This window comes from Caretta caretta, chromosome 4 (assembly GCF_965140235.1).
Source record: "Caretta caretta isolate rCarCar2 chromosome 4, rCarCar1.hap1, whole genome shotgun sequence".
Lineage (NCBI taxonomy): Eukaryota > Metazoa > Chordata > Testudines > Cheloniidae > Caretta > Caretta caretta.
The window spans coordinates 103,636,945-103,651,364 of NC_134209.1; the positions used below are offsets into that span (position 1 = coordinate 103,636,945).

Here is a 14,420-nt window from a genome sequence, read left to right on the forward strand (position 1 = left end):
TTTCCAAGCCACACTTTTTAATGAGGAAGGAAACTTCATCTATTTTTTCTGGGTTTGGAATGCTTGTTTTTAAAAATGTAGCTACTTGAATCATGAGTTCAATGTGCTGTTACATGAATTCTAAGTTACATACAAGTCATTGTTTTCTTTTTAGTAAGAGGCAATATCTAAGCCAGTGGTTCTCAACTCTGGTCCACTGCTTGTTCAGGGAAAGCCCCTGGTGGGCCGGGCCGGTTTGTTTACCTGCCGCGTCCACAGGTTCGGCCAATCGCGGCTCCAACTGGCCACGATTCGCTGCTCCAGACCAATGGGGCTGCAGAAAGAGGCCCGGGCCAAGGGATATGCTGACCGCCCTTCCCGCAGCCCCCATTGGCCTGGAGCGGTGAACTGCAGCCAGTGGGAGCTGCGATCAGCCGAACCTGCAGACGCGGCAGGTAAACAAATCGGCCCAGCGCTCCTGAGGCTTTTCCTGAACAAGTGGTGGACTAGAGTTGAGAACCACTAAGCGAATGGATATGCAGAAGATTATAAATAAAAGTACAGAAATAAGATGAAAAATTATAGGAGAAGCTGATAGTACTGCTTGTAGTTAAGGTTGCCCAACACTTTCCACTAGACCCTGTTTTCAGTGCTTACAATTTTGCCAAACTTTAGTTGTTCAGGTTAACATTTTGTATGCCGGGTGTTTGCCTCAGGCTAAATTTTTTTGGAGAGCTTCATCAAAAATGGTTCAGCCACTTTCGAGAATAGTATGGGAAATAATTTAGTCCCCTTGTGCATTATAATGTAGTCTTTACATGATCACATACTATATTTAACATAGGACCCCTGCCTCATTTAAGGCACTGGATGAACCTGCTCTGGGAATGAATCAGGATTGTGCAGTGCAGGAGGCTGTCTGTAGGACTCCTGCCTTTGTTGCGGAAGTTGGGAAGTGTGTGGTAAATGAGGCTGGGAATTACAGGAGGAGAGGGGGCAGCCTCATGGTTAAGGGGAATGCGGGAGAATCCCTGCCTCTGTCACAGGGGTTTTGTGTGATGCTAGTCAAGTCCCTTAAAGCAAACTTTTCACAGGTGACCACTAACTATGTCCTTATTTTTTTGAGTGCCCAACTTGAAACATCTTGTCTGATCTGTGGAAGTGCTGAGCTCTCCCATGTACAGCTGACATGAATGGGAGCTGTACCTGGAACACATAAAGTGCTATATACGCTAACTACTCTGAAAAAAAGGCCATAGGTGTCTTAAATTAGGAACTCATGATTAGTGGAAACCATTCTAACCTTAATCTCTGTGCCTCAGTTCCTTATCTGTAAAATGGGGATAATACTCTCCACCTTATGGGGAGTCATGAAAATTAATTGTTTGTGAAGCACTCAAATACTATGGTGATGAGTGCAATAGAAAAGCACAGGAGGAAATGAAAAGCTCTGTCTTCAGAGCAGGGTTAGAGTAGTGTGCAGGTAAATAAGGCCTAGGGCTACACAATAAACAATGAGGAATAAACAGAATATTGACCAGCTGCTCATTAAATGAGCTCTGTCCATCTTATGCAGTAAATGAGGCAGGGGTTCTATGGGAAAAAATAGTATATGCTCTTGTAATTAAAGATTACATCACAATGAACATGCGCAAAGAGGTTGGGGGGCAAATAAGATTGCATAGATACCTAGGCCCAGGGGTTAGGTGGTTCTGAGCCATCCCAAGCCTCCACCAGTACATCAACACTGCTGTTTTTAGCATGCTAGTGTGAGTCTCTGTCTCCGGCCAGGGAGGCTTGCCCCCAGATGCAGTGTAAATGTTTTCCCTGCATGCCTGGCTGGCTACTCTGGCTGATAAGTCAGGGCAGAAGTAGAGCTCCTTGCACACCCATCCCGCTGTACTTTGCTTGCACTCTGGAGTACTGGGTAAGTAGCCCAATGGAGCCTTATGCCTCCTTACTTGCCCGCACAGCCGAGTGAGGCCTGTGAAATCTAGGCTTGTGTTTTGTTCCTTTTTTTTTTTTTTCTACCTGGACTCTCACTGCTCCTTTTACTCCATATCTTGTAATTGTACTTTTTGGTTATTGGAGTCACTTTGTGTCTTCTAAGCATCCGAGGGATTGATCTATTTTTTTAAACTGAGCCCTGAGTATTTGAGGCATTTATTCATTTCTTCTGCAAATACTAAACTTTGAATTCTGAAACTGCAAAACAGATCAGTTTGGTTTTGGTTTTATGCTGCATGAAAGAAGCTCTCTTTTAGAATTTTTGCAATTATCTTGAGTAAACTGAGCTGCTCCAGAAATGGATCAGGAACCATATTAGGATTCTGTCATATGTTCCCCATATGGTCATTGGTTCCCCTTTACTCCAGAGAGAAAGTAATCTGCTACCTGGAAAAGGTAAAGATTTGGTCAGACTTAATTTACACTGCACAAATTAAATGAAAACATGTATCTGAATTCAAATCTTTAGAGTACAGTTAACTGCATCTTGACTAGGGTGGATACTTTAGATGGTAAAGATTTAAAAACATGTTTTATGTGTGCCAGCAATATATTTTTACATAGCAAGAAAAGTCAAAAATGTAATTTATCTATGCCAGTGCCTTACTATAGTCTAGTCTCTCTTAAAGGCATGGATAGGGTGGGTGTAGTTTCCCTAGCAACAGTAATGACGCAGGGGCTCTCAGAGCTTGCTCTTTGACTCATGGGACTGCTTAGCAGTTGAAGTTACTGAATAAACATCTTTTGATGCAAATATTTGTGATGGATTGAACAAAGGGAAATGCTAACATGTATTAGCTGTTTGTGAACTACTGAATGCCACTGTTTGTTGACCATCTGAATCGCTTCTAGATAGTTTAGTACTCTTTTAGCACAGATCATTGCTGTTAGATAAGATGAAACTGCTGGCTTCTGGTTGCTCATGCGTACAGCACTCAAGTGACCTCATAGTAAATAGGGATCTCCTGTTTTAGGGCTGTCATGCAATGTGCTGAGCACCCTTGGTTTCCACTGATTTCAAGTGGGAGTTAAGGGCGCTTGACATATTGCTTGATCAGACTCTTTGTCTGCTGGCAAAACTGGTTACAGCAAAGGTCTGGGGAGGGGGGAGGGAGAGAGATACCTTATTTTGCAAAAAGCTAAATGTTGTGTATTTGATTTTCTGTAAAAAATGAAATGTCTAAAAATAGCAGCTTGTTTCTTCCTTTGGTGCATTTTACATACATTTTTCAGAGTCCTCTGCTAGGTAAAAATGACAATTTTAGAGTTGGTTAAAATGGTCAGTTTGTCAGATTTCTGTACCTTGCTTCACTTTCAGTGCTCAACCAAATTGTTTGATAATGCTAAAATGGTCTGTGGTAGAAAGTGATTAATGGAAATTGTTCTAATTTAAAAGGTGAATTTACTCTGCACAAGTGTTAAAAGGTAAAGGAGACATACTGGTTTTGAAGGGATAGAATATATTACAACTCTGCTACAACTGATCAAAGTACTATAGCTAATTATGTCTTGGGGCCAGAAGCCACCATCATTACTCATGTTGAGTGGTACCTTAATTTTGTGAGACTAATTCCAGACTAAGTACTTGCACAAGGCTACATGGTAGTGCTGGGAATTGAACCTGGATGCTCCAATTCCAGTCCAGTGCCTTACCTACAAGACCCTTTTCCCTCCCTGCTCTATAAAACCTGTTAAAAGAATGTTAGGGTTCTGTTTATTATTTCTTATATTATTTGTGGTACTGTAGTGACTTGGAGCCATAATCATGGACCAGGAGCCCATTCTACTAGGCACTGTCCAAACACAAACCAAAAAGTCCCTACCCCAAAGAGCTTACATCTAAGTATAAGACAAGAGATAACAGATGGATTTGGACAGATCGATGGGGGAGTACAAGGAAACAGTGAGACAATAGTGTCTAAAGAGGGTGGGGGAACTGGTATAACACAAGCAGCGTGAACAATGTGGTGGTGGCAAACATCATGTTAGTTCCATGATTATTTTTGGGGTGGGTTTACTTAGGAGAGGTTTAGCTAAATGGGAAGGGAAGAGGTGTGAGCGGGGACAGGAGAGGGCAAGGGGGCAGGTGTGGAGTGCTGCTGAAGTGAAAAACCTGCAAGGAAGGGGGAAGGTTGGGGCAAACAGCCAATCAGCACACGGCAGAGAAAGTCTGAGAACAGTCTCTGGTTTTGACCAGAAGGTCCAGCAGTCCCTGCTTCTGGGCCTATCAGCTGGAGTTTCTGGCTGGCTGCTTTCTGCAATTGTTCCCCAAAGTCTGCCCTTGGTGCAGTGCTGCTACCTGGGGTGTAGCCACTCAAGACAGAAGGTAAAGTTACAATTTAACCCACAGTTAATAGAAAGGTTTTTTTATTTCCCCCCCTGCTTTAAGTTCTGCAGATTTCAGAGGAGCATTTTACCATTTAAAAATGTTTCATGGTCACAACATACTGTAAGCAAGAGAGAAATTAAAAGTAAAGCCACCCCTTTTAATTCAAGAACCAGATAAGAACATAAGAATGGCCATACTGGGTCAGACCAAAGGTCCATCTAGCCCAGTATCCTGTCTTCCAACAGTGGCCAACGCCAGGTGCTTCAAAGGGAATAAACAGAATAGGTAATCATCAAACCATCCCCTTTTGCCCATTCCCAACTTCTGGCAAACAGAGGCTAGAGACACCATTCCTGCCCATCCTGGCTAATAGCCATTGGTGGACCTATCCTCCATGAATGTTTCTAATTCTTTTTTGAACCCTGTTAAAGTGTTGGCCTTTGCAACATCCTCTAGCAAAGAGTTCCACAGGTTGACTGTATGTTGTGTGAAGAAGTACTTGCTTTTGTTTGTTTTAAACCTGCTGCCTATTAATTTCATTTGGTGACCCCTATTTCTTGGTTATGAGAAGGAGTAAATAACTCTTCCTTATTTATTTTCTCCACACCAGTCATGATTTTGTAGACTTCTATCATATCCCCCTTTAGTTGTCTCTTTTCTATGTTGAAAAGTCCCAGTCTTATTAGTTTCTCCTCATGTGGAAGCTGTTCCATGCACCTAATAATTTTTGTTGCTTTTTTCTGTACCTTTTCCAATTCCGATATATCTTTTTTGAGATGACGAACCACATCTGCACACAGTATTCGAGATGTGGGCATACCATGGATTTATGTAGAGGCACTATATTTTCTGTCTTATTATCTCTCCCTTTCTTAATGATTTTCAACATTCTGTTCACTTTTTTGACTGCCGCTGCACATTGGATGTTTTCAGAGAACTATCCACAATGATTCCAAGATCTCTTTCTTCAGTGGTAACAGCTAATTTAGACCCCATCATTTTATATGTATAGTTCAGATTATGTTTTCCAATGTGCATCACTTTGCATTTATCAACATCGAAGATATATAGGACAAAATGGCAGGAGAACTTTTCAGAAGTCAGAGTTAGAAGTGACTGCTTTGGGTGTGTGGCAAAAAGTCCCATGGCCAATAACACTTTTCTGTGTATTATATAGATGCATAATTGCTAGAGCCAGGGCACTTTTTTGGGCCAAAACCTTTTTTGCTTAGAGCAGGGATTTGAACCTAGGTGTTTCACATCCCTGGTGAGAGCCAATAGTCTGGTGCTCTCTGCCAATTGAGCTACGGGAGTAACTGATAGCAATAATAAGTTGTCTACCTCTATGTGCATTAGAAGGCGATAAACACAATTTTTGCCAGTGGATTTCATAGGTACTTGCTGATAGTGGAGGGATAGTGAGATTTGGGAATCCTGGGTTTCATTGCAGGCTCTGGAGGGGAATGTGCTCTAGTGGACACACTCTTCTGCCCCCCGTGTGACCTCTTGTACAGATTTTCGCTCTTCCCCAACCCTGGCTCCTCATCCCATTTTCCTCACCCAGCCAATCACAGTCTGCACTCTTCAGGCTTCTCATCCTGGCCCCCATCTATGTGTCCAGAAAGCACCAGTCTCACCTCTCTGGTCTCATTGTTCTAATGCCAGTGTTGTTCTCCTTGCCCGCGGCCAATCCCAGTTCCTCCCTCCTGGCTTCTCTTCCAATTTACTTCTCTCCTCATCCTGGCCTCTGGTTAACCCCCCATCCCTGCTAGCTCCTCCAACCCAATCTCTGCCACCTGACTCCTTGTCTCAGTCTTTGTCAGTCTATCCTAGTTCTCCCCCTGCACCTCATCTATTTATCAGACCTGTCTCCCCCTCTCTCCTCAACTTCTTCCACCCCCCCACTACTTCTTAATTCCATGTTTTTTGCCCAGCCAGTCCCAGGCTCTCCCTTTATCCCAGCTCCATTCCCAGTTTTCCTCTCCTACCTCCCCCACCCCAGCCTCCATTCTGAGGCTCCCTTGTCGCAGTCTAATCCCCCTGCATTTGAATGAGGCAACTTCCTTCTCCATGCTGCCTGGGCCTGCAAGGTGGTGGTGGTGGGGTGTCTTTGCAAGCACTGGAAAGACAGGCTCCTTGCTCTCAGTTCTGGTATCCTAACATGGCACAGCTTGCAGCATCTCAGTGGACAGTGTCTTCGGGGAATCTAGCTGCTAAAATCTAAGACATTTCCACTGAGCTGGTACAAATTGAGATTTTTCAAAGGCTTATAACTTGGACAAATTTGGGTGGATTTCTGTGGGGACAGAAAAAGGCACATCCCTGACACACAGGCCACCCCCTGCCAAACTTCAATTCCATTTTTCAAAGAGATTGCCAGAATTTTTTGACATGGGCAAAAGGTGTTTTTCCTCATCTCATTCTTGAAAACAGCCAAATTGTGTTGGCCGAAGTTTTCCAAAGAGTTTCAGCCTGAAGCAGACATCCAGCATGGAAAATTTCAGCCCAATTGTTTAAAGTTTTGCAAGTTATAAGAAACTGAAAACAGGGTCTTTGAATGGGAAACATCAGGCAACCTTAATAGGAAGTGATATTGGCTCTGCCTGTAATACAGTAATTGGACAGGGACTTTATTATTTGTTTGTATAGGACCCCTACCTCAAAAGGTCCTTATTCTGATTGGGGCCTCTTTTATATCCGCATTAAATAATATGTGATGTATGTGTTCTAGTGAGCAATACATGTTTCAGTGTGATGGGATTCACCTTGTGTTATTGCCTTACATTATGATATATATGTATTTCAGTAGATGTGTCAGTGGCACTGCTGTCATGAATAAGGGCTTGTCTACACTTTCCGGGAGATCGACGTGCGGCGGTTGATTTAGCGGGTCTAATGAAGATCACTCTCCCGTTGACTCCTGTACTCCATATGAATGAGAAGAGCAAGGGGAGTCGACGGGAGAGCGTCTCCCATCAACATAGTGTAGTGTGGATGCCCCGTGGTAAGTAGATCTAAGTACGTTGACTTCAGCTACATTATTCAATCTCCCCCTGCAGTGTAGACCAGGCCTAAGGTTTACTCACATTAGCAGGGTTTCGAATATTCAATAAGAGGTTTGTGGTTTGGAAAGAACAAGACAGATTCAAAAAGAGAAACTGAGGTAGGACAGATAATCAATCATTGCACTGCCCTGTTAAAGTGGATGTATCTTTTAATTCATGGTGAAGAGTGTTAGTACACACAATAAGAAATATACAGTGTGGAGCAGCTACTAATTCTGGCTAGCAAATAATAATAAACCCTCCTTTCTGGGGTTCCCAAGCCCAGAATAGCAATAAAAATGATAGAAAATTGGTACTAGTGTGGGCTAAACATGGCTCTAAAATATGCTGATTGTTCACTGAACTTCTATACTGTACAATTCCTTCACCAGCTGTTCTTCTTGATGGTGTGATTTCTCTTTCATATATACCTGTCACTATATATAATGGTGGAATTTTTTTGTAATAGAAAAAGTAGTATTCATAATCCAGACAATATTTATGCTGGTGCCCAAACAAAATCTAATGAAATCCTTAACTGATTTCAAAACAAGGTCAAGAACTGGGAATCTGAAGTGCCGAGTAATGATTTTTAGTCATAATTACTCTGTGTGTATGTGTGTGTGTGTGTGTGTGTGTGTGTATGTGTTGAATCCTATTTATTCAATTACATTCTGCTCCCCAAGATCAGAATATGCAACTGTGAACACGAATCTTCTCCATCCCAGTCCGGGTGTATTCTTCCAAACAGAGAAAAACAATAACTGACTTTACTTGAGCCAGTACATGAACACAAAGTATTTTAAAATGCATGTAAAGAATGTTAACCACAAGGCGTGCAAGTATTTAACAAACTTAGAAATCTTATTCCATCATCATCATCATCATCTCTTCTCTTTGATTAGCCAAGCATTACCAGATGAAATAGAGCACAAGGGGGCACTCAAGATCTGCTTTAGTTAGTTGCATCCATGCAGTCCCTGACGGTTTGGGATCCAGTTTCATTTATCCTTCACACTTAATCAAACATTTCATTCCATGTGTGAATTTAGGATCATTCACCCTTACGAAGTGTGTATCGTAAAGGATTACTCATGCTAGCTAATTTTGCATGATAGCAGTTAGTAAAAAGCAGGATTTCAGGATGGAAATGTAAGTAGTTTAATATGTGAAATTGTAACTAATCATGATGCTACATATAGAAGATTAATTTTGGGTTTAATAAATTTCCTAGATACTTTCAGAGAGAATGTGGCCTGTTTTTACACTGACACCTGTAACAGGCTAGTCCATATTTATCATTCAACTGATTCACCTAGTTTTGACACATTTTGTCCATGTAAAGAATGAAAAGGTTTTTAAGCTGTTTAGAAAAAATGTTCTCCTGCAGAAACAAACAGATATACTGAAGCCTCCTGCCTTGTTTAAGAGTTAATTTGCTGTGGGAAAAATCTTTTTCCAGCTCCAATATCTCTCTAGAAATAGAAGAATTGACATACTCTGACTTCAATATTTTCAATTCAGTTATGTAGACAAAAGAAAAGCTATTGTATAGGCACCATAAGACAATACTGTATCTTTGTATTGTCAGCAATTGTCAATGCAATACAGCATTGTCAATACAGCCGTTTTACGTTTTCTTAGATCAGCATCTGAGAAGTTATTTAGCATGTATATAGACACAAGTTCCATATGTCTAAAAAGTAACAACACTTAGGTAGGTTGTGAAAGAAGGAAGGTACAGATCTTACTATTCCAAGAACAATTGCTATAGAAGGAGTTTTACTATCAACATGAGACAGCAAATGAGCGATGTGCTAGAGATTACTCCATTTCCTGATATAATTGGGCTCTTTTTTCCTCTCTGTCACTTATATCTGTCATGACTCCTTACAGGATAAAATAATGCAAAGTCTGCATTTACCTTGCAGATCCATTCCTATTTTATCACAGTAACGCTCAACTGAGACTGGAGACCCATTATGTCAGGCACTCTACAAGCATGCAACAAGAGACACTCTCTGCCCCAAGGAGCTGCCAATCTAAATAGACAAGTCAGACAACAGAAGTATTTAATATCCCTGTTTTACAGATGGGGAACCAAGGCACAAACAGATTAAGTGATTAACCTGTGGTTGCTTTGTTGTAGAGCAAGGAACTTTTCCAGATCTCCTGAGGCCCTTTCAGATGCCTTAACCATCAAACCATCCTTCCTGTCAGGGCTCTATTGCTTGGAATTCCAGCAGACTATCTCATTCTGATCTCTGCTGCTAGTTACATTTTTACAGTATTTCCTTATTTTACCTAATTGCCACCATCATGACTCCATTCGTATCCACCCAGAAACAGGAAGATGAAGCTTCTCTTCCTTCTGCCATTAACACACCTCTAAGCCCTTGCCACTGGGAGAAAATGGCTCATACACTGATACAATGAACAGCACTGCCACTCCCCAAAACATGACCAAGAAATCGAAGATCTAATGGGTTCAGTTTGGAAAGCAGAAGCCCCAAGCTGTTCTTAAGCTGGTATTACCCCACATAGCTGCTTCTTTGCCAGCTCAGAGATTTGTTTTAGGACTGGTCTGTTTATCTACAAATGTATTGAGCGCATGTGCTTTTTTTCATTAAGAAGTTTGGACAAGTTGATAGTAAGGAAGGCTTCCTGTAATGTCCAATGACAGATGGTGGTTTGGAATTGAGAACTTGAGTCAGAACTTGGGACAGCATTGTCTCAAACAGACGCTGATGGAGGGCACTTGGCAGATGGCCAGAGTCTGACAAGGAAATGAGTTTCCAGTTACCTAAAAAAGACAGTGTACTTTTTGAACAATAATACATCAAACAAATATCATGTGTGATGTTCCAGTTGGGGACTTCCCATTCTGTTACTACCGCATGTTGCCTAAAGTCACCATACAGCATGCCAGTCTAGGCTTAATATCAGTTCGCTACCTAGCACAATGGGGATCTGGTCAAAGGGCTAGATCCACAAAGGGATTTAGGTGCCTAACTGCAACTTTAGATGCCTAAATTCTATCTCACCAGTTGTTGGTGGCCCGTGGCCACACCCTCCTTATAACTTTTACCCCAGAGGTTAGAAGACTTGCTCAGGGCATGGGAGACCTGGGTTCAATTCCCCCCTCTGCCTGATGGGGAGAAGGGAGTTGAAGTTGGGGTTACCCCATTCCTAGGAGAGTGCCCTAATCACAGGGCTGTAGGGTATTCTGGGAGCTGGTTGTTCTCAGTCTCTCTTATTGAAGCTGTTCCATTGTGCATAAATTATTAAGTGCACTGTAATGAGGAGACTGGAACCTGGGTTTCCACATCTGGGTGAGTACTCTAACCACTGGGCTAAAGTAATAAGGAGTGCACCCCCCCCTTAATCTAGTTACTTTTGCAAGAAAGGGTTCAGGCCCATGATTCCAGGAGCGGTTTCACAGCTGTGAAACCTGAGCAGAAGGCGGCACCTCCCTTTGGCCTAGAGTTAGGAGCCTAAGGCCCTTTGAAGGGCAGGATTTACGACTCACCCCTCTTCTCAGCATTTCTCCTTGGCTAACTCTAGGCACATCCCTGCTCAGCATGTTGGCTTTTGTGGATCCCATTCTTAGGTGCCTAACTTAGGCACCTGACTGTAGATTTCACTAGGTGTCAGAGTGCCTAAAAGTTAGACTCAGCATTGCGATTCTAAGTCCCCTTTATAGATCTAGCCCTAGGTGATGGTGTAATCATAATAATGGAGCTATAGATGGAAACTTTATATAGCAGAAGATTTAAGCTACCTTCTTGGTACTTTGGAGATTCATACAAATTATAACACTTGTGGCATTCCATGGAAATACTGGGTCCAATACATCACTCCACTACTCTGGGTTTATGCCAGTGACTTCAATGGAATGCCACCAGTGTAAAGCAGATAGATATAAGGGAGAGGACAGCCAGGACCTACATACTGATATTTTTTTAATCTGCTAAGGTATTCAAGTATGAGGGATGCCCCCTCTGATCACTATGGGACACCTTGATGATCTTAATTACTTCCTTACCATTCTTTCCCCCATAAGTTTTTCCCTGTACAACAGTACATAACTTCTTTACTGGCTCCTCTTTCCTTTGCAATAATGCAGACAAACATCAAATATTGTTCTTGCTGCAATTTCCTATTTGTATATGTACAGGAGCATTATATCATGATATGACCCATTGCTGACTAGATTGGTGTCAGTTTGATCTTTGGCCTTTATAAGCCACATTTTCACTATTGCTCTGTGTAAGCTGATTTTTAACCAGATGTCCAGGACCTTCAATTCCTCAATTTTGTGTGTGTAATTCATTTAAGTTTAAGCTCTATTTCTAAAATCCTGTTGGTTTTCACAGTTTGCTTATCAATGAAAAGACTTGATTTTAATTATCATCATAACCCAGCAGGCAAAAGATGACTGAAAACTTAGATTCTCCTCTTCCCACATTCAGATGAACCTTTCTGCAGATATTGTCCATTATTTAACTTCCATTTCAAAGACATTTTGATTGTTACTCTCCCAAAATGAACAGCAGTGATATTAACAGCTTTCTTTGGGTCTTTATTTTTTTAAACAAATCAGGCATGCATTTTTTGCCTCTCATTAGTAGAAAAAACTTACCATTCTATGCTTGCACAAACTGGGTATTGTGTATGTAACTGTATATGCAATATTTGAGCACAGATGCACACTTGACATTTAAAAATCAGCCCTTATATATGCAATCTTCATCCACTAGTTCCTACATATTTGAGCCAGCTGCTCAGCTGGTAATTTGGTATAGCTTCAGTGATTTCAATATGTACTTCCGTGGAGCTACACCAATTTATACCAGACAAAGTTCTAGCCCTTTGACTCTATCCCTTGTTTCAAAATCTTCCTTTCTTTATATGTTATACATCCGATAGAAATCATTGCATTCCCCAATCATTGTCCCCCTTAGTTCATCTTTTATTCCCCATTTTGGACTGCCATACTCCCTTGGTGTTTGTAATGTGTGGTTATGTCATTGCTGGACCATAATCCTGGAAGTTTTAATGCTTTAGAAATTTAAACTGTAAATGCTTTAGAAATTTAAAAAAAAAATGAACCAAACCTATTTGTAAGCACATTAGGTCAACATTGGCTACAGATGTCCAGTTGCTTGGCATTCATTTAATTTAGTCCAGTCAATATTGCATGGTACATAATTTTGTCTACTCATATTGTAAATACATCTTGCCTTTGAGCATTCGTTTATTCTGACTGCTTAAGATCTACTTCTATAGCACACACATTTTGTTCCCAGGCAGATTCCTCCAAATTTAGATGCAACTGTTCTTTCTTCATGATGCAGGCATTGGGAATACAGGGCCAAAACCGGGTTCTGTTTAAGTCAATAAGAGTTTTGATTTCAGTGGGACCAGGATTGATTGATTGGTGATCCAATCTATGAACCAATGCACAACGCTGCATGTTGTTTACTCATGTCATAATATAAAATATGTCGGCATAACCTGTTTGCATGTAGTGTTAGTGTCACCATGATCATGGTAGAGAAGACAGTTTCATTTTAATCCTAATACAGATGTTTATATTTGACCAAAAGGTTACCCTTTAGGTTGATGCTTGCCCTATGTCCTACTAACCAAGGGTGACCTATAATAAAGAATTAATAAAAATAACATGAAAACTTCAGTGTTGATGCAATGACCACACAGTCCAATATATATCTATTTGACCTTTGTTTTCAAATACTTTTTTTCATCTAGTTGGTCTTTGTGACCACAGTTAAAGATTAATCAAGCACTTTTACAATTACTAGGAGCAAAGAAAAGCCTATTCAGAGCACCAGACCTGAAAATTAGGGAAGATCAGATCCTGATTAAAATCTAGATCCAAATCACATCTATTGTTATAATAGGATAAATCAGAATTCAGTTCTGACCTCAGTTTCATGGGAGAGACCTTGTGCAGGTGAGCCATGACCATTTTAAACACTTTTTTCATCTAACTCAGTTCAGAGCCGGGCTAATGAACACAGTGTTTGAAATGCTGGCGGCCCATCTACAGTAGGCTCCCAACTTTGCTAACTGTGGTGGAGAGGAGCTGGTGCTAGCAATGGTGGGGAAAATTTTGCAAAATTACAATAGAGAAGAATTAAAAGTCCTATTCTCTATTGCAGTGCTTTAGAGGAAATATGTCCAAACACCAACAAAATGAGGCTGAGTTTAGAGGTGAGAGGTGGAAGTTCTGGGTACACTCTGCTGCTCATGTTGCCAGAGGTCTCTCTGCTTGAACAATGTGTATATGACACTGCGCATGTGATTTATTTTTTTAAAGGAATGTGATCAAATGTAAAGGGGAGAACTGGGGAGCAGGAAGTTGAGGTGTCATGATTTCTTTAGAACACAATATACTATCTAGTAACTCAACCTGAAGGAAAATTTCACCCTGAAAGGTCAAAATGAGAAGCCAATGAAAGGAGAGGGTTATAATGGAAAGTTTTAGGCCTTACTAGCCTAATAGGTGTCACTGCTGTATAGGCTATAATAGTGATTAAAAGCAGAGTGTGGCCATATATTGGAAGAGAGCAGAGGACTACTGGTATCATGTCCACCAAGCTGGTCAAGCTATTGTGGTAGCTGCCATCTTGGCTGTCAGCAGGGGATTGAACTGGGGCCTTCAGAGCTAAAATCATGAGCTGCTACAACTTGAGCTAAAGCTCCTTAGTGCGGGGCTGTAATAACTCATATTTTGTGTGGATCAGAACAGTAGGGGACCTTGCTTACCAGTGGGTTACACTACCAGATATCAAAGTGGTGGGTGGACTGTAAGGACAACAGAAGGGCAGGCATTCCACACAAAGAAGCTCCAAGATCTGCAGGACTTGGGCCGAATTTCCTCACTGATCCTTAGACTCTGCACAAATTCCACCCTATGCCCCTAGCCTGACTAACACAAAACCTGCCCATGTGAAGTGTTTGAATTAATATCCCTGTTGCATGGGGTTTTCAATGGAATTGGAGATCCTTTGGCACTAAAACTTGAATTCAAGTCC

At 41.3% G+C, this 14,420-nt stretch overlaps 1 protein-coding gene across 4 annotated transcripts in view; it reads right to left on the reverse strand.

The window, feature by feature from the left end:
- GABRB1 (gamma-aminobutyric acid type A receptor subunit beta1) overlaps window positions 1–14,420 on the reverse strand; it is a 272,071-nt gene that overhangs the window by 19,534 nt on the left and 238,117 nt on the right. The gene's annotated exons all lie outside the window — the stretch shown is intronic.